Genomic DNA, 21,407 nt, shown 5'->3' on the forward strand with positions numbered 1-21,407 from the left:
GTGTTTCCTTCTAATGTCATAGTGGGACAAAAGTGAATTAAAATGTTTGTTGCAACATATTTCAGTGTGATGCTTTCAGGTGTATATATACAGCATTCTTATTTACCCCTACTCTCAAAAGACAGCCACCTGCATTCATATTTGAGGTTTGATTGAAAGGAAAGTGAAAGAAAAACTATAATCACAGTAGTGTATTCTAACTTGTGGCTCCTAAACATTACACCAACATTAGACGAGTTATTTCCAGTTTTTGAAACCTCTAGGGAATGATTGTGAGGATTGTTAAAGAAACAATGACCTCGCTGTACTTGGTCCTTAAATAAGTGATAGAAACCTTTTGTGCAAAGCTCTGAGCAGGGCTGAATGAAGCCCAGGGCAAAAATCAAAGATGAAGAACTGCCTTCTAGGCCTGTAAAAAGTTCCCTTATACAGCTTGGGTGTGGGAACTGTCAGCACTACAGAAGCTCTGAGGGTATAGATGTTCTGTGATGCATTTTGTGACTTATTTTTGAAAAATAATTAATTGCTGTTTTTCTACTTTTATACAAAAAAAGTGTGCCCACAATATTGTGTGTCCCCACAGCTAGAACTAGCAGTATTTTTCATTTATGGACAGACTGAGATTGCCCCTGACAATCCAGGCATATCATGTAAAAGGCACACACGCACACACACAGGATGATTACCTTCAGGCAGATTGGAAAATGCCAGTTCACCTATGGCACTTCTTTGAGATGTCCTTAGAAAGCAAAGCATCTGTCTAAAACCCATGCCATACTGGAAGGACACACAGACTCTACCTACATCCTGCCCTGACAACCGAAGATAGACACTTACAGTTTACAGTGCTGAGGTCTGACTGTGATGGAAAGAAATTATGACCAACTTGCTTCTCTTAAATACACTGCATCACTCCTCATCCACATATGAGCATAAGTTATAACAGTGATCACTTCACACTGATTTCAGCAAGAATGTCTGATACTGCTTCTGCCATGCTAGATTAGTGACTGAATAATTATGATTAAACAACAGCAAAGCTAAGTCAATTACTTTCACCAACTGATAACCTCTCTACCATTTAATTATAGCCACTTTATTGGTTGTGTATATCTCAGATGTCTGTGGTCAAAATGGTCACAGTAAAGTATTTACTTTAAATATATACTGAATTTGCTCACATGCATGCTAGTCTTGCAAGAACCGATTAGTGGCTATTTAACTAGATCATGTCAGCAAGGTCAGTTATTTTCAATGTCACGCAACCTCCATACTCACCAGTTACATCCACGTTGTTGATTGTGTGTGTTTCAGCTGTGTGACACTGGTAAAAAACAACAGCAATGGCCAAAGCATTGTATTTTTGTTTTGTTGTGCACAAATAGACAGTAGCCATTGTAAAGTATACCAACACCTTTGCCCAACAGTTCTTAGAATTCATAAATTCCAACGCCCTGGATCAACTAATCCATAGTCCTACCAGGGGCTCCAATATCCTAGACCTGGTTATTACCAACATGGGAAATTGATGCTCCACACCTATGGTCACCCCCTCGTTGGTCAGGGCTGACCATAAGCTAATCACCCCTAACATCCACATCCCACCCCCGCTCCCCAGTAAGGAAACCTCCATAAAAAAACTTCTCCAAAGCCAACTTCATGCTACTCAAGTCAGAAGGGACAAACTTCATGACACACGTGCAGACGGGAACTGAAAGTTTGATTGCTGAATCCTACACTAAAGCACTGTATGAGCACATCCACTCATGCATGAATTGTGCCATCTCAAATAGAACCAAGATGCTTTCCTCCAAAAAAGGAAGTCAATCTGGTGGTCCCCTGCCATAAACAAACTTTACAACAAAAGGAAGAAACTGTTGCAGAAAAGAGGAAAATCCCAGGATGCAAAAAACTCCCTTACCAGCCTCAGTAAGAAGCTGAGATCCCTAATAAAATTCTCCAAAGCTATTTATGAAAATAAAATTGCCAAAGATTCCAAAGACAACCACAAGACATTCTATAACTATGTTAAGAATCTAAATGGCAATGCTCAGATCTGCTCTGAGCTACAACACAATGGCATTAAATATACTGATCTCAAGGATATCGCTAATATCCTGCCAGATCAGTTCAGTGCCAACTTCACCCCCCTCTCACACCCTAAAAGGCCCATCTCAATACTGGAAGATTGCCAGATTCCAGTAATAACGGCCACACAGGTAAAAAATGCACTCTCCAAAGCTAGGAATACAGCATCCATGGGACCAGATGACATCTCGGGGCTGTGTATTACATGAACTACAAAATGAACTGGCACCTCACCTAAGTGTCATGTTTAATCATAGCCTCACCTCAGGCTTTGTGCACACTGAGTGCTGCACAGCTACAGTTATTCCACTCCACAAGGGGGGATCCACCTTGGATACTGGGAACTACTGCCCCATCAGTCTGATGAGCCTGATCTGCAAGGCCATGGAACGTATTATCATGGAACTTATAAACAAAGACATTGGCAACTTTCAAACACTGGACCCCACACAGTTTTGGTTCATGAAGGGCCGATCTTGTCTCCTGAACCTGATTGACTTCTTTGAATCAGTCTCCAGAGCCGTGGACGAGGGTAAGGCAGTCCACACAGCCTATCTGGACCTCGCCAAGGCCTTTGACACCATCCCCCACTCTGGAATCATAGATAGACTTACTAAGCTGGGCATTAATCCCTACGTCACTCGATGGGTTGCCAACTGGCTTACTGACAGAACCCACGCTGTAAAAGTAGCTGACTCCAAATCTAGCTCCAGACATGTGAGAAGTGGAGTACCTCAGGGTTCAGTCCTGGGACCGCTCTTGTTTGGCATCTACTTTTCTGAAGTACAGGCCAACACTAAGAGACTCTGGCTAACAAAGTTTGCAGATGACTGCAAACTGGAAGCCATTACTGAATCCCCAAATTATGTGGATACTCTACAAAAGGGCCTTACAGAAACAGATGCTTGGTGCCAGAGCCATGGGCTCAAGCTCAATGCCAAGAAATGTATAGTTATCCCCTTTGGAAAAAAACATTTACCCGTGAATTACCACATAGGTGGCAGTACACTAAACACCAAAAGTTTGATAAGAGACTTAAGGACATAGGTGGACAGTGGTCTCACCTTCGATAACCACATCGTCACAACAGTCAGGAAATCCTTCTATGTGGCACACCTCATCACTAAGGGCTTTTCATCCAGAAAAAAGGAGGTCATTGTCCCACTATACTCAGCCCTCATTAGACCCATTATAGAATACAATGCCCCATTTGGTATGTACCTCTCAAGACATCTGCAACAACTGGAAAGGCTGCAGAAATACCTCACTAAAAGAATCACAGGCCTAAAGCAGATGCCCTGTGCTGACCACCTTAAAAAACTCCAGCTATACTCTGTCGCATATCGTCTACTCAGAGGCGATTTCTGCTTAACATACAAGGCCATGTCAAACCCAGAGCTGTTGGACATGCTACACTTAAAGAAATACCAATCCCTCAGAGCCACATGCTCCAGGGATCTAAACCTTGTCATCACAATAAACAAAACATGCTGAAAAGATAGGTTCCTAATCCAGAAACTCTCCTGACTCTGGAATAGACTGCCCATACATGTCAAGCAGAGCGCCTCTTTGGCCCTCTTCAAAAGGAACCTTGACGATTGGATAGGAGAAAGGAAATTCTCCCTGGGGATCATATCAGTCGCTCTTCTAGACAGGGGTCCAGGGAAGCAAATAGTGTGGGAAGAAATAGCCAAGGAATTGTTATGGCTAGTCTTGTATAGGCCCTAGGGCCGATAGCCCAGTACCAACCCATGAACCATTTTATTCACAAAAAAAGAAACATATCAAGCCCACAAAGTTAGTTTAATGGCAGTTTAAACTAAGCAAACAGCAAAAGGTCAAATATTTCACCTACAGACACCCCTACTGTGCAGTTATAACCACTTTGTTGATTGTATACACCTCACTATTTATGGATTATTCAACTTTTCTTCTTACAAACATTTGATACTCCAGCTTGAAACCACATTAATTCTGCAGAGCCAAAATAATAAGCAAGCAAAAGCAGTCATTTTTTTCTTCACAGACAGTTTCCTAACCAGCAATTTTAGTTAATTCATTGTCCATATCTTCTTTACATGCAAAGATGTTTCCTTGTGACTGTCATGTATTATCAGTAATAATGATTGACAGGTGGAAAGAAAACATGTTTAGATACCTTATCAGTAAATAAAAATGATAGGATATTCCAGTTCCCAATAAATGTAGCCGCGGTGGTACGGTGGTAGCGTTGTTACCTCACAGCAAGAGGTTCTCCCGTTTGAATCTCGGTGTGGCTTGGGAGTGCCTTCTGTGTGGAGTCTGCATGTCCTCTCCGCTGTTGGGTAGCATTCGAAAGACATGCATGCGTAAATAGGCATGCCTTCATTGAAGGTTGGGAGTCGAGCTGGCACCTCGGTGTTTCGTAAAAATCTACTGCCAATCATTAGCAGACCAGAGTTCTGCTGTGGCAACCCCTTAACGGGAAAAAGCCGAAAAGACAAACAACAACAACATTCCAGTTCCCAATAAGTGTCATATTAAACAGGTTTTAATTTCATTATATAACATACCTTCATTTTCTTCCTGCTTGCTTTTCCTTAATGGCACTTTTTTCCCATTTCTTGTGTGAAGATATAGTTGTACAACAGTGCAGTACACACACACACACACACACACACACACACACACACACACACACACACACACACACACACACACACACACACACAGTAATCCAACAGTCCTTCCCATTTGGAAGACACATGCACTACCACAAGCCTTCTTAAGTGGGGCATCTGTACCTTTCAACTTCTTTGCTTAAGATTTCTGGACAAAGACAAAAAATGGGGCAAGGGACATAGGTCCAAAATCAAGGACAAATTTTAAATACTACTCTAATTCAGACAAAAAGTTAATAGTACACCAGGTGTTACATAAATGTGCATTTTCTGAACAGTATTATGAAGTGTGAATCTTTAATACCTGACATTATTGACTGACAATAATCCTAAAGTGATTGATCAGAAAATCCAAAAAAAATAAATAAATACAAGGTACAGTGCAAAAACAGGGAGCAAAATCAGGAATGTTCTACAAAATTCAGGACAGGTAAGATATACAAGGGCATCAGCCACTGGTAGACAGGCACAGTTAAATAAAAATATCCCTGCTCGCTGCATTCGCAGTTCTGCACCCTGACTCACTGACTTGTTATCAGCTAACCTATTTAAAATGATTATTAATGTAGTTGTTGTTGTGTCTTTCGGCTTTTCCCGGTTAAGGGTCGCCACAGTGGAACTCCGGTCCGCTAAGGATTGGCAGTAGATTTTTACGTGCTGAGTTGCCAGACCTGATGCACAACCTTCAACGAAGGTATGCCCATTCACACATGTCTCCACACAGAAGACGCTCTAGCTGAGAATCGAACAGGACAACGTCTTACTGTGAGGCGACAATGCTACCGCAGTACCACCACCGCAGTACTAATGCAGAAAATCACTAGAACAACAGGAGAGATTGCAGTTACTAAGAGTTTCTTGTTTGCATTCAGGATTTATTACTTGTCTCTGTTCCCACTTCCTATTTTTATTTATGCGTTGGTTGATATTACAGCTCCAATGGCATAACCCAGTCAAAAAAAAAACTGTCAGCTGACAGAATAGCTCCAATCCCATAGCTCAGTGAAACTAATAGTATTTGAAAGTGGAAAATTTAAAATTCATAACGTTAAGGGGTAAAAGAAGTCTAAAACAAGAGCATACAACAAAATTGTACAGTTGAGATGTAAAATGTACAGCAGTAAAAACTGTTAACATCAGCTCTTTATTTATGTATTTATTTGAAAGGGATCAAACACTCCTGCTTGTTTTTTTTTTTTTGTTTACTTTTAATAAATGTGAGCAGCTTTAGCTCCTGCAGCCCCCCCCCCCCCCCAGGAAAATCTGCCACTGAGGTGAACAGATTCAATTATCTGGGAGGGATTATTGATAGGATGTTTGAACTAGATGGTCAAAGCTAGAATCAGAGATGCTGCAGCCAACTGGCACAGAATATTTTTGTTAGTGTGTGACAGATGAATGTGAGAGAGGCTGAAAGGTAAGATTTACAAAACAGTTGTGTTACCAATGCTTCTGTATGACAAAGAAACTTAGGCAATAAAGGCTGAGCAATTGAGGAAACTAGAGACAATGTAGATGAAGTACCTTAAGTGGGACATCCATACCTTTCAACTTCTTTGCTAAAGCTCCCCCATCAATGGCTAGGCATTTATTTAAAGTACATCGTGGGACAGACAAAGAAGTGAGGATATTAGAACAGAAGACAATGTAGTCCCATTTTTGCAGAAAAGGTCAAGAAGAGCAGATGTGAGTGGTTGAGCCATATGTGCAGAAAAGCAGAAGATGATTTGGTGCAGAAGATTTGGGAAATACAGGAAGAGGGCAAGTAGAAATGAGGATGTCCCATCAAGAGGTAGATAGTCTGTATGAGAGAAGACCTGTGACAATCGGGCATGATGGTTGAGCAAGGTAGTGGAGTGGCAGTGAATCAACAGAAGTGAAGACACTACAGATCAGTACTGTGCATAGAGTCGCCATGCAAGAGATGGTATATATGCATCAACCTCATCTGCAGGCCCACAGGAGTTATGGGGTATTGATCCCAGGAGAAACTAAGGAAAATCTGGCTTTAGGAACATTAGTTAAAGGTTCTTTCAGCAATCAAGAGGGGACATAGTGGGATTTTTCCAGGCACCTGCCTCAAGGATATTCCACCAGTTCCTTGATGTTGTGCTAATGCAAATATGTGGAGAGCATATGTGGTTCCCTTGTACAACAGAGGAGACAGCCAACACCATGAGGGTTTTTTATGTTATAGTACATTTCTCTGAGATATATGAGGCCACAGAGTGCACCGACATTGAAATGAAAACTCTAAACTGTGAGCTGTGGAGCAGGTATGTAAAGTATAAAGGTTACCACTTCATTAGGCTAGTCTGTAATCCACAAGGTACTATCTATAATGTGTCTGCAAGCCACACAAATAGGCACCATGACACCACATTTGGCACGCATGTAACTTGTATCAGTGGTTTATGAGGGGTGAATTTGCTGAGGGACATCTTACTGTTGATGCAGGACATGCTGTGGAGCCATGTTTGTTGACACCTATCAGAAATCCACATATTGTGGCAGACATTGGATATAATTTTGCCCTGTCACAAACCTGGGTTATTGCTGAAGTGTGAGACTGGATTGCTAAAGGCATGCTCCCACTGCCTGAATGTATTTGGTGGTACCCTGGAGTATGACCCTGACCCATGTGTAAAGACATTCTCAGTTCATTTAATGTTACACAACATAATATTGAGGAAACAATTGTAGCACTAAGGGTGCATACATGAAGAACAACTGCCACTGCAGGTAATGCAATGTGAGCTTTATGGGGAGACAGTGGAGGACCACACAGCAGGGGATAACCGCGCCATGTAAAGGTGGGCACAGTACACTGTGGCATTGGCCAAGACATAGCAAATGGCACATAACGTTGGACCATAGAAATACATACACACTACTGTAAAAGTGATGCATGCAAACCTATTACCAGACTGTGCTTATTCAATAATAGGCTGGTCGCACTATGAATCAGACATAGGCAACCCACGTAAGTACAAAGGGCAGAGCACAGTTATCATCATTTGCACTGGTGGGGGTGGGAACACTAGTATGCAGTATCTTACATCAGGAACTGTCTGAGTGCTAAAGTCATTAAAATACATTTTTGCAGTGTGAGTCTGATATAGGAGTAGAGAGAACTATTGTAAACACTTTCGGAAGAGCTACTGTCATTTTGTGTGTGTGTGTGTGTGTGTGTGTGTGTATGTGTGTGCGTGCGTGCGTGCGTGTGTGTGTGTGTGTGTGTGTGTGTGTGTGTGTGTGTGTGTGTGTGTGTGTGTGTGTGTGTGTGTAGGTTGGGACACAGCCTCTGCAGATGTTACAAAACTGTGGCTGGGTCATATGGACAAGTCCAGGGTACACATGTAAGAAGTGAAGGTATACTTTCCATGCCCCCATTCAGAGGAGATGCCTTTTCCCAGAGTTTCACAAGTAGTAACAATAACAAAGCTTTTGCTAGAGGTACATGTGCTGTGTGACCATAAGTGATGCCATCTACTAGATGTAGCACTGACACAATTGTCATGGCTGCTACACTGACAAAGACATTCTCTCCTTCCCATATGTTCTGGCACACTAGATGTTGCTTTGGAAGTGGTAGCACTGCTTGACCTTGACCTGTGCCTTCCATAACCATGACAACCATCACCACTAGAGCCAGAGGTGGACCAGCTACGTTATGCATGCCTGGCATGTGTCCCATGAGCCAGGGAGGGCCTGCATTGTGCCAGTTTGTAATGGAATAGTTCCAGAATCTTGCACATTTGAGATGTGCTCTCTGGTATATCATCATGCATACCTTGCAGTACACAAACCATTTCTGCAAAGCCCATAGTGTGGCTAGTTTGAGCTTCTGTGATGACCTTGCACATTCACTGGCTCACAGAAAGTGAGGCAGATAGTTCTGGGCATTGGCATCTACAGCCACCAGTCTGCCAATCCACACAGTCATCTCCATACCCTGTGGAGCTGGATACAGGCAGTGAGGGCTGTGCTGCTTGGGGATATGCACTTTCCTGACTAGGTTCATCACCAACAACCTTCCTATCAGTGGCACTCTATGCATCCTGTGTAGTCTCACAGGCAGAGAAACCACGTCCACTTCCTGGCTAGGGGATGTGGTTTGACCAGTCCCTGTATTCTGCACTGAAACCATGCTGCCTGACAGTGCCAGATGTTCACCACCATTGTTATAGTTTCATCTCCAACATCTGGCAGTAGAATATTCACAGTGGTGGAGCTGGATAGCATATCACTTGTGATCACACCAAAGCACAGCTGCCAGTATACGTATTACCTATCCCCTCTGCTTTATTCCCAGTACAGAAATAATGGGCATGTCAAACAGTGTCAGTAATGAAAAACAATAACCTTACTTTGTGCAGATGCACAGCCCTGATATTCATACATAACAAGAAGAATACTAAATCACTGACATGCAGTACAATACACAGATCACACACATCTATGTTCTTCCCAATACAATACTGAAACACACCTGGGACATCCCCAGTGGAGACTTTTCGGGTACACTGCAGCTTAGCACTCAGGTCCAACATGCTACTCTGGGTAAGTGATGAATCTGAACCTCCACACAGAGTAATTTAAAGCTCTTGCATCTCAGTCGATTTTGGTTCAGAGGATTTATCACCTCATATCACACTACCCTCCCATGCAAGGCAGGCAGCACACTTCTGGCCATCTCTAATCATATTGGTGGCCCTGCATCTGATCTGTTTATAGTTTTGGTCTTGGCCATCAACAGCATTAATATCTTTAAGAGCATCCTGTCACGCATGGTTACAGTAAGACCCGTCAGCATTCTCGTGATCTGTTGCCTGTGGGGAGAGAGAGATGCCCTGCAGCAGGATCTCATTCTCTATGTGAGAGAGCATGCATTTGTGTACCTTTCCTTTTGCCATGAATGTGCTGTGTGGAGAATAAATACACCATAGAGTGTACCAGTAAGCATTACCTCACATATGACATCACCTGTAGTGCACTTAGTGCTCTACTCAGGCTATGTTGTTGTCATGCCAATTTCCAAACATAATAGGCTAACAGACTGCTTTGCATGACTGTGTGGCACAGCCACAGGCATAGCCCTCCCCCATCAGCAACCCACCATCCCACAAGCTCCATCCCCCAACCACAAAGAACAGCAAACCACAAACAGGCAGGTAACCCTATCCTGTATACCCACTATGCCTCAGTTGTAGACAAGCTTGAATTCAAAGGCAGACACTAGAGGTCACTGAAATCAGCAGCTGTACACTGCTTGCCAGTATTCACCATGGTCTGACCTAGGGAGTATGTTTTGCTATATTACTGCTACGCTGTGATTTCTACTATTCCCCTCAGCCTCCGTCACAAAAACAAAAACAGCCAGCTAGCAAGGCTAGAAAGCACAGCAAACTTTGCAGAGGTATTCTGATTGACCTTATGTATGCTTTGTCTCACTTGTATGGTCAGTAGGCACAGCGAAACTGAACAGCAGTCCTACAATAACAGCAGACCCCATTCCTGACACATGTACACTCTTCCACACAATTGAATGGCACTCTACAAAATCATACACTTTTCAGTGTGGCACCTTTAAATGCTGACCTACAGTTCCCTAAAAGTACTGTTCTGTCGATACTTGTCCCATTATATTTATAACATCTACCTCACCTTGCCATAGTACTCCACAGCATCAGATGAAAATGCATAGCAATCCTTTCAAAGAAGCAATTTTCCAAATGCATTCAAGCAAAGAACACATTTGGGAATCCCGGCAGCAAAAACAAAACTTTTAGTTACAGGTACAACCTACCTCAAACAAGCAGCGATGCAGCCTTCCTCCTTCAGAAATAACTTGATCACAGGTGTAGTGAGATTATGAAACGGAGGGCCCACCTCATAAATCCTTCTGAATTGCTCAACATATATGTTGAAGCTGGAAACATAGTTGCATGAATAGGCTTTCACGGTATTATGCACCTGGAGGAGTACCTGTGGTGAGCACTGAGCACATGGGTGGGTCAATGACGTAAAGAGGGTCATTGCCTTTCATTTTATACAACTGCAGCTAATGGAGGTGCTAAAGTGCAATGTCTCTTAAAATATTCAACTGCACGCTAATGCAGCATATATTTTCTGCCATATCTCACACTTTGCTGCCACATTTAAACCACTGTAATATTGTACAGACTATGTCATATCCCACCACAAGCTGCGATCTTGAGTTGCCTTAGCACAGCATGTTTTTAAATCCCAGAAAAAGTCGGATTGTGCAGCAGTAAATGATGCAATGAAGTTTTGTGATGCAGCTTTACAAGGAATAGACATGAATGAGTGCCATCATAGAGTGACCATACAGAGGGTAGTGCTATATAATAAATCTTCCATAATGGCAGTAACTGCACAACTGAACTGACCATGCTATCAGCAATTATGTGACCTAGTGAAAGTGATATTGTATTGGCATGCCTGACATAATGCACATATATACATACATAGCTGCTACACTGGCGCAGTGGGCAGCAAATACAGGAACATCACAACAAATTGCAAACTGATCTTATCAGATAAATTGGAAGAGAATGGGGAGACTGGACAGTTATAAGTGGGGGAGTGTAAGCAGAGGGTCACATGAAAGGAAAACTGGGACAGAATAATTGTGTTGAGGGAAGATGGGTATAAGTTTTTGGGGGCAGGTTCTCTTTTTTTTGAAGAAGCATAGAGGTGGAAGGTAGCAAGGTAAAGGTGCGGGAAGAAGGAGGGTATAGGGAAGGATTCAGGGTCAGAAAAACACAAAATTCAAACAAAGACTAACGGCAAAGTAGTGACACATAAAAATGGGCACCACAGGAGAGATGCAGACTGACAACTGGTGAAAAACTGGTGACTGGGAGGATGGAGAACATAGTAATGGTGGTGGGTAGAGTGGAGTGCTGAAGGTCTGAAAAACAGGCCCAGAGTAAATCCTAACCAGAATCAGTCACCTACATGGCTGACATTACTGACGGGCTCTAACTCTGGAGGTATGATGTTTCAGGGTGACCAGTTGCATGAATTTACAAATCACATGAGGAGGCATCCCAGAGTGCCAGTGTGGGTATTGAGCCACCACTCCACCTCAGTTATTATCAGTTGTTGCAATTCTCACTGAGTAACCAAAGAGGACCTCTTTATACCATTTTCAGATGAGGAATCTTGCCACCCCCCCCCCCCGTGATACGATATGAGTGAGTTTGTTAAGTCATCTATCACAGGGTGACCTTCATTGTTCTGCAGTCAGGCAGGCCTTGAGGCTGCTGAAGACCCATTCATTGGTGAGGCGACTGGTACAGAGCTTGGTGGTCATCACTTCACCTCACCTCTGCCTAGGATGGGTATTCTCTCCCAAACCACCCTGCCCATGCCATCCCCAGTGGGGGGGGGGGGGGTTGGCCACAAAAAGTATACACAAAATTATTTCCATACTTCTTACATTTTTAAACAAAGATAGAAATGAAAAATAATATGATTAATAATACTCCATTTCCATAATCGATTATCTTTCATTGTAATTCAGTAAATTTACTATAAATTAATCTGAAGACTGTTTGCATACTTTATCTATGCCAATAAAAGTAAATTGCCTCACTGTGTAATCAAATATGTTTATATACTGCAATCTATATTTTTTACATCAGATATCTCTTAAATGAGATGGTGTATATTCTTTAAATTGCCTACATATTTGTCCACTGTAAAAATTGCTGAATATACATTTCACTAGATAAACAACTTTGACTGTATAACAACTATTGGCTCACTGCTGGTTTTCTTCTGTGATAAACATTTCTGTAGTGTTTTCTGCCTAAAACAGCTTCCCACTCTCCTTCCCTATTGGCATCTTGTCTTTCTACCTGCTGGCCTTGCAGTTGCCCGCCCCTACTCTAAATTTGATCTTGGACAGTCCTCCCAGTCTAGTGTCATTAGCTCATTCTACCTAATACAGAGTGAACATCTGAGAAGGCCAACCCACTTAGGTTCTTTCCTTCTGTTCCTCCTTTCTCCCTTTCTTAACAACAACAACAGAAAAATTGCCTGAATCTCCTTGTGTTCTGACTGTGCCTCTGAAACATTTTGGAAATATAGAGTATATTTTAGTGCATTTATTAAAACTGTATTTGCCTTAATATTGCTACAACTCAAGTGCTCTAGGTTGCACTGCATCTGAATTGTTTGTGTTGGTTTAGCTGCTTTTCTGTATATATAGACCTCTGTATATGTAGACTAGCTACTTATTCTACTGTATTACTGCTTCTTAAATCATTTTTCAATTGTGCACTTGACTTGCTTCATTTAAAAAGTTTTAAATTGTTAATTTTGTAGAGTTTTAATTGCATTTACTGTTTAGGGCTACACACTCGTGTGTTAGCCTTTTCTGTGTTTATTTACTGTATTATTGCATTGTTTAGCTTGTCTTAACCAAAAAAAAAAAACTACTATCTTGTTTGCTCGTTTCCCACCTTTCCTAGCTAGTATAGCCCAGATCCCAGGCTTTGCTGAATTCAAGACTTTATTTTCTGTGTTCAGGGCTATCCAGACCTTGCTGTGGTAGAGGGAAGTCCTACTGCTTACCAGTGGGAGTAGAGAGCATTGTACTGCCTATCTAACACTAGAGGAGTGGTTTCCAGCTCTGAAATTGTAATTTTATTAGCCATTTTGGGCTGATTTCTATCCCTTTCAACTTTCTGGCTTAAAAACGCATGTGTTTGCACGTTTTTCGCATTGTGCAGCACCGTGGGGCTACGGTTAAGCTATTCCAGGTGCCAGAAAATCTGCTCTTCAAAATTTCCCTTAGAACTAGCTGGTTTCTCAGTAGTAGCACTAAAATCTGAACCCCTGTGACTAGCACTTGCTCTAGAACCTGCTGGAAAGCTCTAGGAAGCCTTAAACTGATACAAGCACACAACTCTTCTTGTTAATAAGGAGAAATTAATTGTAGGCACTAAACAGTCTATAATTGCAAAGTACCTTGCAAAGTTAAGGGAAAACAGCTGTTGTACTTTACAAAAAAAAAGCACCTAAACAGGCATGTCCAAGGGTCACCTTCCGGTGATTTTTCCTGTCCACCTGGTGAATCCGGGCATACTGGGGCAATGCAGCAACTGCCTCATGTACCACCCAACACTACAACTTGCGAGAGATGCACTTACATAGCCAAACTGGAAGCAAAGCTCTCTCCAGCCAAGATTGTGCTAGACAGTCAAGAGGAGAAGGTTAACACCTGCACTACACCTCAAGCAACACATAGCCCTTCAAAACCCACACCATCAAGACCCACACATAGCAACAATAAACCTACATATGCGGAGGTCATTAACATTAACCTGCCCAAGCAATAAGGACCTCCGAAGCTGAAACACAAACACCAGTTACAACCAAAGTGACACATAGCTCACAACACCAGTATGCCACCCAACAACAGCCGCTAAGGCAAGACAACGTACCCAACACTTTAGTCATAGGTGACTCTAGAGTCAGGCACACTGGTATCCCACTCACCAGGCTGAACAAGGAGAAAATTACAGTCAGCTGCTGTCGGGTGCCAGGATCTGCCACATAACACATACACTCAAGTCACTCCACAACAAGTACAAATATGACTCTGTCATTGTCCATGTTGGAGTGAATGACTTCAGATGTACCTCCCTGGACTACATGAAAAGAGACATGGAAGAGCTCCCGGATCATCTGGCCCAGGCAGGTATGACCCTAGCCCTGAGTAGCATCCTGCCTTCGCCCAGAAGGATACCACAGTATAAGGACAAAATGATTGACTTCAATAATTGGCTAAGCTTCTGGTGTCATTCAAAGAGGATCCAGTATCTGTCTGCCTGGGACGACATGATCGACAGACCACGATACTTTGCCAGAGATGGTCTGCACCTGTCGCCCCTGGGATTCAGGTTACTGGCTAAGGCTCTTGCCACCCCTATAGCACCTTCTTTAGGCAAGTTTCAAAGGACAAAACCACCACTGTAACAGATACAAGCATGCAAAATCTGAAGGTAATGCTACTCAATGCTAGAAGTCTAAACCTCAAAATGCACAATCTCGAGGTACTCCTAAAAATTAAGAACATCGATATATGTACAGTAACTGAGCCCTGGTTCAAGGCTTCAGAGAACACCCCTGCAATACCAGGCTACAACTCTTACCACACTTTTCGGCCACCAAATCAAGAACGAAACACTAAAGGTGGAGGAGTGTCCATATTCACCAAGAATATTCACACCTCCAGGTTGACAACTGGCTTACTGACAGAACCCAGACTGTAAAAGTAGTCAACTCCAAATCCAGCACCAGAGAAGTGGAGTACCTCAGGGTTCAGTCCTGGGACCGCTCTCATTTGGCATCTACTTCTCTGAAGTACAGAACAACACTAACGGACTCTGGCTAACAAAGTTTGCAGATGCCTGCAAACTGGGAGCCATTATTGAATCCTCAAATGATGCTGATATTCTACAAAAGGGCCTTACAGAAACAGATGCTTGGTGCCAGAGCCATGGGCTCAAGCTTAATGCCAAGAAATGTATAGTTATCTCCTTTGGGAAAAAACATATACCCATGAATTACCCCATAGGTGGCAGTACACTAAACACCGAAAGTATGATGAGAGACTTAGGGACATAGGTGGACAGTGGTCTCGCCTTTGATAACCACAACGCCACAACAGTCAGGAAATCCTTCTATGTGGCACACCTCATCACTAAGGGCTTTTCATCCAGCAAAAAAGAGGTCATTATCCCACTGTACTCATCCTTCATTAGACCCATTATAGAGTGCAATGTCCCATTTGGTATGTACCTTACAAGACATCTGCAACAGCTGGAAAGGCCACAGAAATACCTCACTAAAAGAATCACAGGCCTAAAGAAGATGCCTTATGCTGACCATCTAAAAAAACTCCAGCTATACTCTGTGGCATATCGTTTACTCAGAGGTGATCTCTGCTTAACATACAAGGCCATGTCAAACCCTGAGCTGTTGGACATGCTCCACTTAAAGAAATCCCAATCCCTCAGAGCCACACGCTCCAGGGATCTAAACCTTGTCATCACAATGAACAAAACATACTGAAGGGATAGGTTCCTGATCCAGAGACTCCCCATACTCCGGAATAGACTCACCATACATGTCAAGCAGAATGCCTCCTTGACCCTCTTCAAAAGGAACCTTGACGATTGGATGGGAGATAGGAAATTCACCCCCGGGGATCACATCAGTCGCCCTGCTAGACAGGGGTTCAGGGAAGCAAATATTGTGGGAAGAAATATCCAGGGACTTGCTATGGCTAGCCTTGTATAGGCCCTAGGGCCAATAGCCTAGTACCAACCTATGAACTTATGAAATCAAACATTTAATATTAAATATGTCCCTTGCATTTTTGTACTAAAAATATTGTATCTAGAATGTATTTATAAAAAGTACATTTCCCACAAATCTTACATTCATGAAGCATGTATGAAGTATTAGCTAATCTTTGTTTATTAGAAATAGTGTTATAATGGCTAAAATATTGCAATAAAGATTAATTTTCTCTACATGAGAATGTACATTTAGCCATCAACCGGGTTGACAATATGGTATTAGTTACTAAAATGCCACAGTGTTTATTAATGTTTTGAATAATGTTTGTAGTGTTATAGCCATAGGTGATGGTGAATCTCAACTCATCACGGGAAGTTCTATCCCTTTCCTTGCACACTATCAATTCATTTCTCTTCATTGCTAAAACCTAAGTTTTAGCATTATTCAGTAGTTATTTCTTATAACCCATATATCTGAATCTATTTGTCAGATCCAGCATTGCTTTATTACTGACTTCCTATTTATTGCATATTCTTTTAATTTGCATGTGCTGAGTTTTAATGATGTTTCTGATAATATGGAAGGTAATAACTATCTGGTATTAAGAAAGTATTTTACTGAAGGGTTTTTCTTTACATGTTAATATCGACTGCTTCATTTAGTAGCGTCTTAACTTCCACATGAAAACATTAATGGTAGACAAATGTGCTTGTAATGAAAACTTAATTCCAGACTTGTTATGAAGATATGAGAAGGCTGCCAGCCTAGCTAGATAGAATTTTGTAGATAACTCTATGTCTTTGTAAATATTAATAAAAGCCATAGGCTTGTTCTCTTAAATGTGAGAAGACTGTATTGGATGTTGAACTGCAAAAATGTAACAACAGTGCACTCTGCTGTAAGAAAACTGATAGGTCAAACATTTTATGACTTTGATCTCAGGGCTCGGAACCGTGGTTTGAGACCAGAGTTAATTACTAGATTTTACATATACAATGTCTTTAATTGCTGTGATTTCCTGACCAGGTGCAAGCTTACTAAGAAATGTAAATGTAGAGTTTCTGTTAACTGGGAAACCAGAGAATTGTTAAGAATTATGTAATCTAAAATGAGCCAGCAGGATGTGTTATCAATTAAAAGGACTTTCGCAGAGACAGAGAGAGAGCATTTTGGATTTTGTCTAAAGCTGACAACAACTAACAGAACTCTGCTTTGCTCTATATGTAAGTTTATTTACAACTGTGATTGCTCTTAGATATAAATAGAAAATAATAAGTTTAGTTTAGCTGTTTTCTGCATTGATGTCAGAACTATTCTACTGTATTATTTTAAGCATTTTCCTGTGATCTCTGAACTCTTGACTAGCACTATGTAGTAAGAAGTATTGTCTTGTGTTTTTATTATTTATTATTAAATATTTTTAAACTTTTCAACTGTGTCTGTTTTGTGCAGGGATAATTTAAGCTCTAGAGTACATTGCACGTATATAGTAATACTGTCCAAGCCAATAGCTTTAGCCCTGGATCACACTTACCATTTGGATAATAATATTGCACACTAATAATTGGACACCCTTTGTTAAGGGCCTTTTTAGTAGCTGATATTAGTGGTTGGTGGCAGCTGGAACTACCTTATAGACTGGCAGGAAGGGGCACAGCTGGAGAACCTGTGCCAACCTTCCTCAGGAGTGTTTGTGTGTTTGTATATAACTCATATCTTAAAGTGTGTGTATGTCAGTTACTTGGGCAGGGACTTGAAGCACTGGCTGGACAGAGAGGGTGCTGGAGATTTTAGCTTGACCACTAGGCTGAGATCTGGACCCTATAGCTGTGCCAGTGGGGAGTCTTACTGGGGATCTGTAGAGAAAGGGAGAAAGCAGCCCCAGACTGACTGTGATCTCTGTGTGCTCTTAAGGGAAATTGTACTTTACTGTGTGTGTATTTGTTATCCTTCCCAATGTGGATGCCCCTCACTGGTGTTAGTGGTGAGGATTGAGGCTTCTTGATTGCTGGGCCAGTGCACGAATGTCACATATTAATTGTTTGGCAGTGGTGGGATTTCCACACCACATATTAATTGGTTGGCAATTGGCTTGTAGTGGTGTGGATAGTGAATTCCTGTCGCTTGTGTACAGTGATCACTGAAGGGGTTTTTGTACTCTATATCAGCCATGCAGTGAGTATTCAAAGTTCAGATCACAATTGTTTTACTTCTTTTGTTAGCTTAATCAGGGAGAGCAGGCAAGCATGTCTGCAGAGGAGTATGGCAAGCTGTCAATGAGACAGTTGGCTCAGATGTGCCAGGCTAAGGGACTGGTGCATGGAAACCTGACTAAGGCAGACATGATTGCAGCTTTGGTCACAGCTGTATCAGAAAACAGCAATCAGGAGGATGATCAGACTGGCATTGGAGGTATATAACACTCGGAGAATGGACAGCTCAACCTTTCTGCAGAGGTGTTAAAAATCCAACTGGAGCTAAACAGACTTGAGTTGGAGGCCAGGCATTTGTAAACAGAAGCAGCATAGAGACTGAGATGTCTCCAGACTGAGGAGAATGAGAAACTGCTATGCCTGGAACCAAGGAAAAGGAGAGGCAAAGACAGCACAAAAAGGAGATGCTGACTCTTTGCCAGAGTCATGACGCTAATGGGGAAGGGAGTAACTGGACCCTAGAAGCACAAAGAGTCAGTAAATTTTTTCTGCAGTTTACAGGGGGGATAATTTTGATAGTTTCATTTATATGTTTGCGAGGGTATGTAAACAGTATGATGTTGACCAAAGGCTCTGGGTACAGTTCCTGACCCCCTTACTCCATGGTAAAGCTGTAACTGTGCTATCTAAACTTTCTAATCATGAATATGTTGATTATACTGCTGTTAAGAATTGTCTGTTAGAATATTTTAAGCTAACACCTGAAACTTACAGGGAAATGTTTTGAGAGCATAAACGCAAGGCATATGAAAATGTATGTGAATATGTTGCTGAACTGAGCACTTATTTTCATAGGTGGGTGAAGGGCTGGCAGAGCTTTTGGTGAGAGAACAAGTCCTTAGCACTTTGCCTGAGGACATGAGGATTTGGTTAGCTGATAGACAATGTGCTACTTCAGATTAGTTGGGGAAGAAGGGAGACCTATACCTAGCAAGCAGGCCATCCCTGCACAGGCAAGGGACCCCCAGTACTGCTCATGGATCTAAAGGAACCCATGGTGGACTGCCCCAACAGAATCCGCCAGTAGCAGGAAAAGCCACTAGTCCAGGTACACATCCAGGACCTAGGGTTAAATGGTTTGAATGCAACCAGTGGGGCCATGTGGCATACAGATGTCCACGGAGGCAAGGTGGGGAACAAAAGGTGAGTGAGCCAGTAAGTAGGAAAGACAAAATGCCAATAGTAACAAAGCAACAAAACAGGCAGGTAGAAACAGCAAACTGGAAGCTGGAAGCTGATGCAAACAATGAAAAACCAGGATCCAAACGCAAAATTTATTAAAACCTCTAGTGCCTCGGCAAGAGACTTCAAAGGAGAATACAAAACACATCCTGATACTCAAGTTTAAATACTAAAATCAATTAACTGACAATTACACAATTAAATCTTAATTAGATTAAATAAAAACTTTCCAGTTGCACTCAGCATTAATACCAGTAGGGCTCAGTGTCCCATACTTCAGTATAAATATAGTTTCCTTATACAAAAGTCTTTTCTTTATATCAAGACTAAATCTCTTAGCAGGAATATGTTCCAAAATAGTACTTTGCAAGCCTTCTGGATTTTTATTGTTGCAATCCTTAAAATGCACAGCAAGAGGGGTTTCATGCTTACCATTTTTGATTGGTCCTCCCCTGTCCTGGTCGTGCCTTCGGTTGCTGGCTCCGTTCGTGGCTTGTGGTCAATACGTGCAATACCCCAGGCATCCTACCTGCGCTACATAGCACCCTGGTTCCCAACCAGTAAGAACGATCTCAGACATTGTGCGGTGCATTTGGTAAACTGTCCTGCCTCCCCACAAGAACTAAACCATCTAACGTGTCTTGAGGTCAATACGTGCAATACCCCAGGCATCCTACCTGTGCTAAATAGCACCCTGGTTCCCTACCAGCAAGAACTATCTCAGACATCATGCGGTGCATTTGGAAAACTGTCCTGCCTCCCCGCAAGAACTAAACCATCTAACGTGTCTTGTGGTCAATACGTGCAATACCCCAGGAATCCTACCTGTGCTACATAGCACCCTGGTTCCCTACCAGCAAGAACTATCTCAGACATCGTGCGGTGCATTTGGAAAACTGTCCTGTCTCCCCACAAGAACTAAACCATCTAACGTGTCTTGTGGTCAATATGTGCAATACCCCAGGCATCCTACCTGTGCTACATAGCACCCTGGTTCCCTACCAGCAAGAGCTATCTCAGACATCGTGCAGTGCATTTGGAAAACTGTCCTGCCTCCCCACAAGAACTAAACCATCTAACGTGTCTTGTGGTCAATACGTGCAATACCCCAGGCATACTACCTGTGCTACATAGCACCCTGGTTCCCTACCAGCAAGAACTATCTCAGACATTGTGCGGTGCATTTTAAAAACTGTCCTGCCTCCCCACAAGAACTAAACCATCTAACGTGTGTATGTACCATACTGCATAGTCTTTTGTGCCACTGGTTGATGTTTTTGACCCAGCGTGCGCTAGCCAGCAGCCCAACACCGACTCAGTCTCCTGTTGCTCCATAGACTCCATCCTTTCCCCCCTGTGCTTCCCCATATATCTGCAAATTACCCACTTTGGTCAGCAGGTGGCAGCATCCACCCATTAACTGACTTACATTTCATTCTTACTAAGCTCTGAACTTTCTGACTAAACCTCCAGCTGCCTATCCTACCTCTGTCCCCTTATAAATTCTATGTCTGCATTCCACTCTTAGACTCAGTGCCCTACTCCTATCCTCTGTGGCTACTTACCTTGTGTTTCTACTCCTGCCCTCACTGATTGTTTTTCATAGCTCACTCATCTCTTGGTCTTCCTTTCTTAGCTCTTCTGCTCTAACTTGTTTGTACCTGTCCCCTCCCCCCAATTACCTTTCTCCCCTCTGTCACCCTTGCCTTGCCTCTCCTCTCTTTTTCATGTCCTCTTCCCGCCCCTGAGGTTACATAGTGACACCAGTAGAGCTAGGTGCCATTTTCAAATCATCCTCTGTCCTCCCCTGTCCTGGTCGTGCCTTTGGTTGCTGGCTCCATTCATGGGTGAGTGTTTTCTGAGTGTATATAGTTATTGTGCTGTGTATATACCCTATGTATGTTTGCTGCTCAGCTACAGC

This window comes from Protopterus annectens, chromosome 3.part1, assembly GCF_019279795.1.
Source record: "Protopterus annectens isolate FY-2018-M chromosome 3.part1, PAN1.0, whole genome shotgun sequence".
Taxonomy (NCBI): domain Eukaryota; kingdom Metazoa; phylum Chordata; order Ceratodontiformes; family Protopteridae; genus Protopterus; species Protopterus annectens.